This window comes from Pteropus alecto, unplaced genomic scaffold (assembly GCF_000325575.1).
Source record: "Pteropus alecto unplaced genomic scaffold, ASM32557v1 scaffold160, whole genome shotgun sequence".
NCBI classification, from domain to species: domain Eukaryota; kingdom Metazoa; phylum Chordata; class Mammalia; order Chiroptera; family Pteropodidae; genus Pteropus; species Pteropus alecto.
Window position 1 is genome coordinate 2,502,442 of NW_006429864.1, and position 9,372 is coordinate 2,511,813.

The 9,372-nt window shown below is 44.4% G+C and overlaps 1 pseudogene; it reads left to right on the top strand.

Moving 5' to 3' along the window:
* LOC102885960 overlaps positions 1-7,402 on the top strand; it is a 12,674-nt pseudogene extending 5,272 nt beyond the window's left edge.
* Positions 7,403-9,372: the final 1,970 nt, after the last annotated feature.

The window sequence follows — 9,372 nt, forward strand, 5'->3', positions numbered from 1 at the left end:
GGCGGCATGAAAAGAAAAAAACTTTCCTCCCACCTTTCTTAGTTCTCCTGGCTGGGTTAATAATCAAATTAACATGAACAGATTCACAAGAGAAAATGTCCAGAATTAATTGTGGATGTACATATGGGGGCCCATAAGAATATGAAACCCAAAGATTCATTGGGCAGTAGGTTTATATGTCATTCTGGAGCTAAGGAGAAAGGGAAGATTGTGGTTTATGACTTCAAAGGGCAAGAATGCCATTCACATGGAGATGAAAAAGCAAATGTTTGGTAAATAAATCTTTGCTGGGCCATTTAAAAATGAGACGCAGAGAGGACTTTGAACTAACTGGGACTTGATAGGTTCCTCTCTGTCTACGACACTAGTTTATATTAAACTACAGTTGTCCGAGGGGATCTCTTCCTTCCTGGAGAAGGTTCTCTATCTTAACACCTTTTAGGAGGTTAAGGGGAAGATCAATGGTTTTTCCTGATTCTTTTGTTTCTTAACAATAATCAGCTTAATATAATATTCCCAAAAGCATACTTTCGGGTGGCAAAATCTGCTTCCCTTCACTGCTTATAATGAAGTCCATAAGGTGAAAAAGAAGCACGTAGGGTTGATCACTCCAGGTCAGGAAGGAGAAGTAAAATCCCCTTTAAAGCGAAAGAAGAAATAATTGAAAGAGACCGAGCCCCCCACCTCCATCCTACCCCTGGCCTGGGCCTTGATCTGGGGTGGTGGAGAGGGGCACAAGAAATTCAGAATGATGTCCAGATTGGTTAAGACAGAAGTCAAAAACAAAGAAACTTGTGTTCCAATTCCTGTTAGGAACTCTGGGAGATGACCGTGCAGGTTGCACTTGTATGAACATAAGATGTCTACTAGAACAGTGCTGGGGAGGAAAGCTTTTCCTCTATACTCTTAGGTTTAGTAGCAGAGGGCCTGTGAATTAAATTAATAAGAGATGATTAACAGGAGAAACGACACACAATTTTTATTAATATTTAAGTGTATGGGAGTTCACAGAAAAGAAGTAAAACACAAAGAAGCAATAAACTGGGGAATTTACATACCCTTTTAACAAAAGACAGAAGGTTTGGTCTTGGAAGGATGATAACCTGGGAGAAAGTGACTAAAAAATATATAGAACTAATGGAAGATAAAGGCTATTTTAGCAAGATCTATTTATGCAAACTCATCTTGGTATCAACTCTCCATCTTTGATGAGGGGTCACTCTTCTCTCCCTGGCATGGGGGAGTGGGGCATCTTCCTCAATGGGAAACTTACCCTGTTACTGAACTGAGTGGGGATCTGCCCACCTGATGCTCGGCAAAGCCAAACACTGAACAAAAGGTTTGCAATGGAGAAATTTAAGCAGTTTATTTTGCAGGGTGCCAAGCAAGGAGAATAGAAGCTATTGCTTAAAGCCTGAACTCGCCGATGGGTTTTAATCCAGGGTTTTTAAGGCAAAGATTGAGGGTTAGGCGTTAAGAGGAACAGGCTGGTATGATGGAAGTGCTGACTGTGCGGGTTTTGATTGGAGAGTTTTGGAACTTGGCCGTTTATGGCAAGATATGGTTAGGGGCTCCAGCACCGGATCTTTACAATGGAACACTTGCTTCTGAAAGGGTTCCGGTGTTCAAGTTCTGGTCATGTCCGGGTCCTTCGGTTCCATGGAGCTCCAAGTTCTCTCCCCTACGCATGCTTCAGATGCACAACTTGTGGTTTTGGTTTATTTACTCTGAAAGGCAACTCGGTATCTTGTTAGAAACAAGAGAGGACCATTTTGCATTGGTTCCGCGGTTGCAATACTCTACTTTCAGGTGGGTCAGGGAGGGCGGAGAACTCCTCCTGCATCTCTTGCCTTCAGCTCAAAATAATCCTTATGCCAAAATGACGTATTTTGGGGAGACATATTTTGATTTCCAATAGACATAGTGGTGTGGTCCCTTCATCAAAGAAAGGGCCAGTATTTGAACGGTTACTGGAGAGTGGGGATCCTCTCCTGGCGCGTCGTCCAGGTTCTTGACGTCTCGAACAAAGAATTGAGCAAGACACGGAAATACAGCAGAAAAGAAAAGCTTTATGAGAAGGGAAAGTACACTTCCAAATGTGGAAGCGGGCTGAGCAAGAGAAGCCTGGCTCAAAGGCCTGGTAACAAAGCCTTTGGGGTTTTCATCCCTATTTGCTATGGGTGGTGATTTTTCTTAGAGGACTGGGCTTTCTTGATTGACAACTAATATTGACAGGACTCAGTGACTCATCATTTGCTTTCTGCGCATGTTCATTCCCAGAATTCAGTCTGTTATAATGAATTAATGAACTTCTGAGCATATGCATCATATTATAATGACGGTATAATGAGGCTCAGGTGAATTGAAGGTCGTTGGGGTCTTCATTGCGCAGGTGCGAGTGATTGGCTTAAACTGGTAACTGAATTCTCTGCTCACTTGTTTCTTTCTATGAGTTACTTTTAGTCTAAAAATGCGTCTGGCTTGCTTAATTGTGGGTGGATTAGGGCGGACCCCTTCTAGGATAGGATGACCTCAGTGTCTTTGCAGTCAGACCTGAAAACCCCTATCTAACTCGCCTGCCTAACCCTTATCTAAGAGCCATGAACCCCCTTATTATTAGTGTGGATGTTGAGGGACAGGAGTTCTCTTCTTCTGTATCTGCTTCTTGCTGAGAATGATTGTAGTCCCTGCTTATTGGGGTTTCATGGAGCTCTTTCTCTTTCTGCCTTAGTCAAGGCAGGGTCTTGGGTTTTCTGCTGAAGTGCCACCTCAGTCCCTACACAAGGGAAAGAAGATACAAACTTGTTATTTAAATCATACATCTATTAATTTCTATCAATGATTTACCTATTAAATGAGTAAAAGGAAACAGGCTTGGCTAATATATTTCTTAAAGAGTGAAAAAGGCCTTTGGCCTAAAGTCCCCTCCCCTCTCAGACTCTAAGGGCCTTGTCTGGCCTAACACTATTTCTGCTAACAATGAGCCGATGACCCTTATCAATAGCCAGAGGATCTGAGTCACCAGTTTTGGGACAATTATTGGGATTTGAGGGAGAAGGCCTTTTTCCCAAAGAAAGGAGTTTTACTGAAAAGATTAAGGACTCTGCAAGAGATATCTCATTCCATTTCCTGCTAAAAGATTAAGAATCTTACAAGTGATGTCCCATATCAGAACTTCTACATCTCCTGTAGTTATACTGTTGTATAGATGGTATTCAAAATTCCGCAGGCCTCAGGTTGAATGCACAGAAGATAATTAAGAGTTAAGAGATTCTGTATCTAACTTGGGTTCTCCACAGAGAGATGACCCTTAGCAGAAACTTAGGGAGGACGGCGTAGGCCAAGAACTGACTGGAAGACACAGCTGAGACCCAGAAGACGGCAGCACCTGGGAGAGCTGAGGTGAGGCTGAGTCCCCAAAGGGAGACTTAGCCATGACTGACAGGGTAGAGATCCTGAATTGTACCATCCCTGGACATTCTTCAGCAATAAGTGCAGCGAGATGGGTGGGGGTGCAGTGTCTAGGAACCAAGTGATGTAAATAAAGTGTTGGAAGGAAAACTCTTCCTCTTCCAAGTTGAGTACAGTAGTGGGGGCCTGCAAATTAACTGACAATAGCCAGACGGGCAAAAGAAAAGATGACGTTTATTTATGTATATTGGGAGCAGCAGTAGTACTCAGCGATGAGCAAGACACTGAATAGCCAGAGATAAAAAGTTTATAGACTAAACTTAACCAAGGGGTGAGCGTTGCCTTAGGGCTTTAACATGGCGGTATGGAAGGATCTGTTGAGGTTTTTGATACTTGTGAATGTGAACTGTCTCCGTGGCAGGTGAACTCTGCAGGAAATTCCCTTGGAGAGGGATCAATGGCAGCTGTATTTTCTAGAGGTTCTGCTTTAGCCAAATAAGGCACATTTGAACAAGGCTTCTTTCTGCATCTTCCTTAGCTTGTTAAAGAACAAAGTTCGACAGAGTAAATTTGAAGATCTAATTGGCTTTATTAAGCGACTCATGAATTGGACAGCATCTTATCTAGCAACTAGAAGGGTGCTCTGAGGGGCTGCACGACTGGAAGGTTTTCACAGGAAGAAGCAGTGGGGCAAGGGAACTGTTAGCAGAAGAAAGGATCGTTTTTCACCCGGGACATCATTTTGGGGGGAGGGGAAGGGAACTGGCAAGGGTTTTGTCATGCAGATTGCCTCTTCTTTCTTTGTGGGAGAGGGAGAGGTCACCTGACAGATGACCTCTGTTGGTGTTGACAGGAAAATTCCAGACTGGTTGATTAAAATTACATTTCTAGGAAAGGTTGAAACTGTAATTATTAGATTAGGTATTAAATCTAGGTTTGGTATCGTGGCACAAGTGACGCTATTTTGGGCTTGTGATTTTTCTCTTTAATAAACTCAAATGTTTTCACTTCAAAATAGTCTTTATATCAACTCTGGGTGTCTGAATGAGTTTTCACAAAGGTCAGTAGCAGCCATCACGGAAAGCCAGCACACAAGCCGGCCACCCCGCTCCTGCCACCAATTTCATGAAGATGAGTACTTAAACTGGGAAGGAGTGGGAAGAAGCTTTGAAGGAAGTTATGATGGAATTGACTGGATCGGCATTAACTGGCAAATTAACATTTGTGTTTCTCCAGTCTTTGGTAAAAGTGGAGCTTCAGAACAAGTGAGCAACCATGGAAAATAAAAGGATTCGTGCTTCTGTTTGTGCAGTGTATGCCAATTCCTGTGGGTAGTTTCTACCCTCCCCGATATCACAGATTCTCCGGAGTCGGTGAGGAACATGGGCGCCTCCTAAGGGGATGGAACTGAACACAGAGAGGATTCATCCTTCCTGGCACGCACTGAACATGGAGAAATTAGAATCGCTTTATTGCTTGCGCCATGAAGGTAGAACAAGAAAGTTAGTGCTCAAAAGCCCAAACTCCCCTGCGGCTTCCAATCGGAGTTTTAAGGAGTTAGGGAGAACAGGTATGTGGGAGGCTGGCATGGCAAGTTTTAATTGGATGACCTTGGAACTTGGCCCTTTACGGTAAGGGGTTTCTGCACCAGACCTTCCTGGACAACGGACCCTTGCTTCTGAAACGGTTCTGGTGTGCAAGTTCTGGTCATGCCCCAATCCTTCGGTTCCATGGGGAGCGACGAAACTTTGGTTCCAAGTGCAGCTGGAGGAAAGGGGGTCCCATGCGCAGTGCTGTCTCTGTAAGATCACGCAAGGGTTGTATTAATCACCAATCTGCTTTAAGGGAACAGAACCAGTTTAAAGCTGGTCGATGTGATTTGTGTGCTATTTCAGTGATTCTTTTAAAATACTTTCAAGGGCACAGTGTCTCCCAATCTGAGGCCAGTGAAGCCTTCCTGTGTGTGTGTTGCAGAGGTGCCAAGAGCCGTGGAGAGGAGGGGAGGGGAGGGCAGGGGAGGGGCAGGAAGGAATAGGGAGAGGAGGAGAGGGGAGAAGAGAGAGACAGGGTGAGGGGCAAAAGGAGAAGAGAAGGCGGGAGAGATTGGGAGTTGGTGCTAGATGATTTCTTGAACAATTAAAAATTTCCGGAACAATTTAAAAATTGCTAAAGTATATCTTGGTTAGTTAACTTGTGTGTGATTGTATCTAAGTAGAATTAGGAATAGAAAGCAGCAGCTGACAGTGTTGTTTTGTCCTCCCTGGGAACCTCTAGACCTTGAAAGGGACTAACCCCAAAGCTAGCCTCTGCATACCGCTTCTGAATCTCAATATTCCCCAGGTAGATCCAGGCCAGACCCACCCCTCCCGCCGTTCCTCTTCCGAACAACATCCAAGGTTGGGCTAAAGCACCAGAGTTCCTAGTGCACCACTGGAAACCGCTACAATTACGAGTTTGAGGAAAAATAGACATGGCCATGGTCAGAAAAACCAGCTATTCCTCGACCTAAGAAGCAAACATGAATTAAAAAGGATTCTCTAAGGTTTGTGAAAGGAAAATATTGTGGTGCTGCTTTAACTTTTACATTGGCTTTTTCTCTTGAAAACATACCAGGTCACTGATTGTTGATTAGGCACGAATAAGAGTGTTACAACAGTAAAATTTCAAGTTGTGGGGGGCTCAGAAGGGGAAGGTTACTTTCGGGCAAATTCCTTCTCATAACCCCTGACTGTGATTTGCATGTGGCTACAGCTGGCTCTTAAGGCAACATGTGGGTTTGGCGTTGGGAAGTTCCCTGTAGAATTATCTAGTTTATTGTGTGTGTGTGTGTGTGTGTGTGTGTGTGTGTGTGTGTGTGTGTGTGTGTTTTGCCACACAAAACAGTGCTGTAGAAGTATAGTTTATTGTGTGTGTGTGTGTGTGTGTGTGTGTGTGTGTGTGTGTGTGTGTGTGTGTTTTGCCACACAAAACAGTGCAAAGAAACAAAAGGCCCCAGCAAAATCAATAACCGATATCAGCTGAAGCCTCTACAAAGACAGTTGTTCTCAAACTTTACTGCGTATTAGAATCACCTGGGGAGATTTGACAAATGTAGATGCCCAGCTACACCCCGTATAAAGGAAATCTAAATCTCTAAGGGTGGGACCCCAGGCACTCGTATGTTAAAAAATGCCCCCAGGTGTTCCTCCCCGCGACAGACTCTCCTGTCCGGGTCACTGGAGTGTCAAGCCCACAGAGTGGACCCTCGCTGCCCATGATGTCCCAGTGGCACTCTCTTCGCGGCCATAGTGGCCCGGTCTCTGAAAAATGCAGGCTTCTTGGCCCAAGGGTTTTGCAGGCAACAAGGGTCTTTCATACTCGGCAGCCAAGTCTTGCTCCTCTACCATTTCTTCCTGAATATGGAAGAAAAGTTCTCATGAGCCGATCCCTGAAGAATTCTTCCAGTTCAGTTATCCTAAAATTGGTGTAACAGGACCCTCTGTGCTGGAACTAGGCTTATCTTATATTTTCTATCCAAAGAAATATATGTGATTACCCCAGAGCCTACCTCTGCCATATCAGCAACAGGGTTGCTTGTCTAGATAATTAAAAAATATGGTGCCTCTTTTGGGGAATTTGCCCACCTGGAAGAGGTGAAACAGGCTTCCAACAAATATACCCAGGATGCAGTTGATCTGGAGGAGTTGTAGCAGACACTGGTTCAAAAGCAATGTTACCTTTCTGATGGCCAGAGGAGGAACACTCCTGTGGCCTTGGAGGTTACTTACTGGGAACAGCTGCACAGAATATACAAAGAGGTAAAGAATTGCCTGGACTATCATGTCTCTGTGTGAAATATGATGCGTCAAAAGGAACAAGGGCCCATGGTAAACTCGGTGGAGAAGCACGTGGTGCAGAGCATCTCTGCACAGTAGGAAAGGAGACAATTGCCAAGTGCATTACGGGTCTAAAGCTGCTTACAAAGAAGGCCCAAGCACAGCCAGTTCTATAAATGTATCTATCCTGATGGAGACAGCTAAACACAGTTGACTGGCTAAATGGAAACCAGTCTATGTGACAAAATCTTTCTGTATTGTGGTCTACTGAAGTTACAGTTTACTCCATTTAACAATGAAAAGCTTGAGTTTTATGTAGGCAGAGAATTAAAACAATCTATTGGCCAGTGGGCGGGGATGCTCCCGGGAGATTCCTATGTGCAGCCAAGTCTGAGAACCATTATCTAAGAGGGGCCTCCGGGAATGATGATACTGAACCAAAAACATGGGCTCCTGGTGGAATTAAAGAACGGAATGGGGGTCTGCAGAGAGAAACCACAGTGAGAGAGCCAGGACCTTCACCACAGATTACAACTAGAGTCATTACTTGACATAGCTATTTATGACTGGTAGACAAACACCCCCGTCTCTAGCTACAGGGGCAGTTGGGAAAGTCAAAGATCTCTATCTAGTTTTCTAGGCTGTTTTGAGTCATTCAGACAATCAATCAACAGTTACTCAATCCAAGTGTGAAGGGATTATAGGCACAGGATGCTGACTGTTTTTGTTTTGCTGAATGCAAAGTAGGAAATGCAACTTGACCTCTGCAGGGAGTTGATAAATTGGTCAAAGAGGGGCTGCACAGATCTTAACTAACACCACAAGAGCTCACTTGACAAGAGACAGTCAGGGTTATATGAGGTTGGAGAAGTGACTGGAGACCTCGTTGACAGCTTCCTGGAAAAAGGCCTGAGCGAGGTGGCCATACTTCAGGGAAGGAAGGGGGTTTCCTGACCCCGGACTGATGGGTGGAGGGTAAAATGCAGATTATTTCAACAAACTTTTAGGGAGAACCTCATATGTGCCAGGCATTGTTCTGGGGCCTGAGGACTCAAAGTAAATAAAACAGATACACCTTCTCTTTGCCTTCAGGGACCTTAGAATCTGAGGTCTAAGATTTTCATCACTCTAATACCCTTGGTCTGAATCACTCAAACACCCCTGTGGTGGGTTGAATAAAGGCTCCCTGAAATACATGCCCACCCAGAACCTCAGCATGCGACCTTATTTGGAGAAAAGGTCTTTGCTAATGTAGTTAGCTTAATGGATTCTCCTCAGAGCCTCTAGAAGGAACCACCCCTACGATCACCTCAATTCCAGACTTCTATCCTCCAGAATTATGAGAGAATAAATCTCTCTTGTTTTAAGCTGCCTAGTATGTTTGCTTGGTAATTGGTTGCACAGCCCTAGGACACCAATACAACCCCTAACTGGGCTTCCTTCCTCTGCACTTGTCCCCATAGCAACCAGCGTGATCCTCCTGGAACCCAAGTCCAATCATGCCCCTGCTTTAGTCAAAGCTCCCCGGTGGCTCCCTCTTTCTCAGAGCAAAACCCAGGGTCCTTTCAAGGACCTTCGAAGCCCTTGGCATTGGGGAGTGATGATTCGGCCTCAGTTACTTTTCTAGCCACATCTCTTAACCAATTCTCTCGCTCTCAGAACACTGATTTCTAGCCACATTGAAATAGTCCTTGAACTTGCTTCCCACCTGCCCAGAATGCTCTTCTCCACCAGATACATTCCTCTTGGCTCATTTTCTTACCTCAATATTGGCTCAATAAGACTTGCCGATGGATTGAATATGTGGTGGGGAATAAAAGGCAAAGAGGAATTAAGAATGAATCCCGGATTTTTGCTTTGGGCTTGGGCAACTGGTCAGACACTGGTATTAGTGGGGCCAGGAAGCCTCCTGGGAAGAAACTGATTAAGATTTATACCCAAATTAAGATATTAGGGGGAGTCTTCTGGGGTAGGTATTAGACTTGTTGCTAATAAGGGCATGTGAGAACGCAAGAATTAGCTGGGAAAAAATATGACGGAGTTTATACTCTGAACTGGTCAAGCAAATCATATATGTTAAAATTCACTTATTGAAAATAAATTGATCAGATATCTACTATGTGCTAGTGCTTCCAGAAGTCTGTTC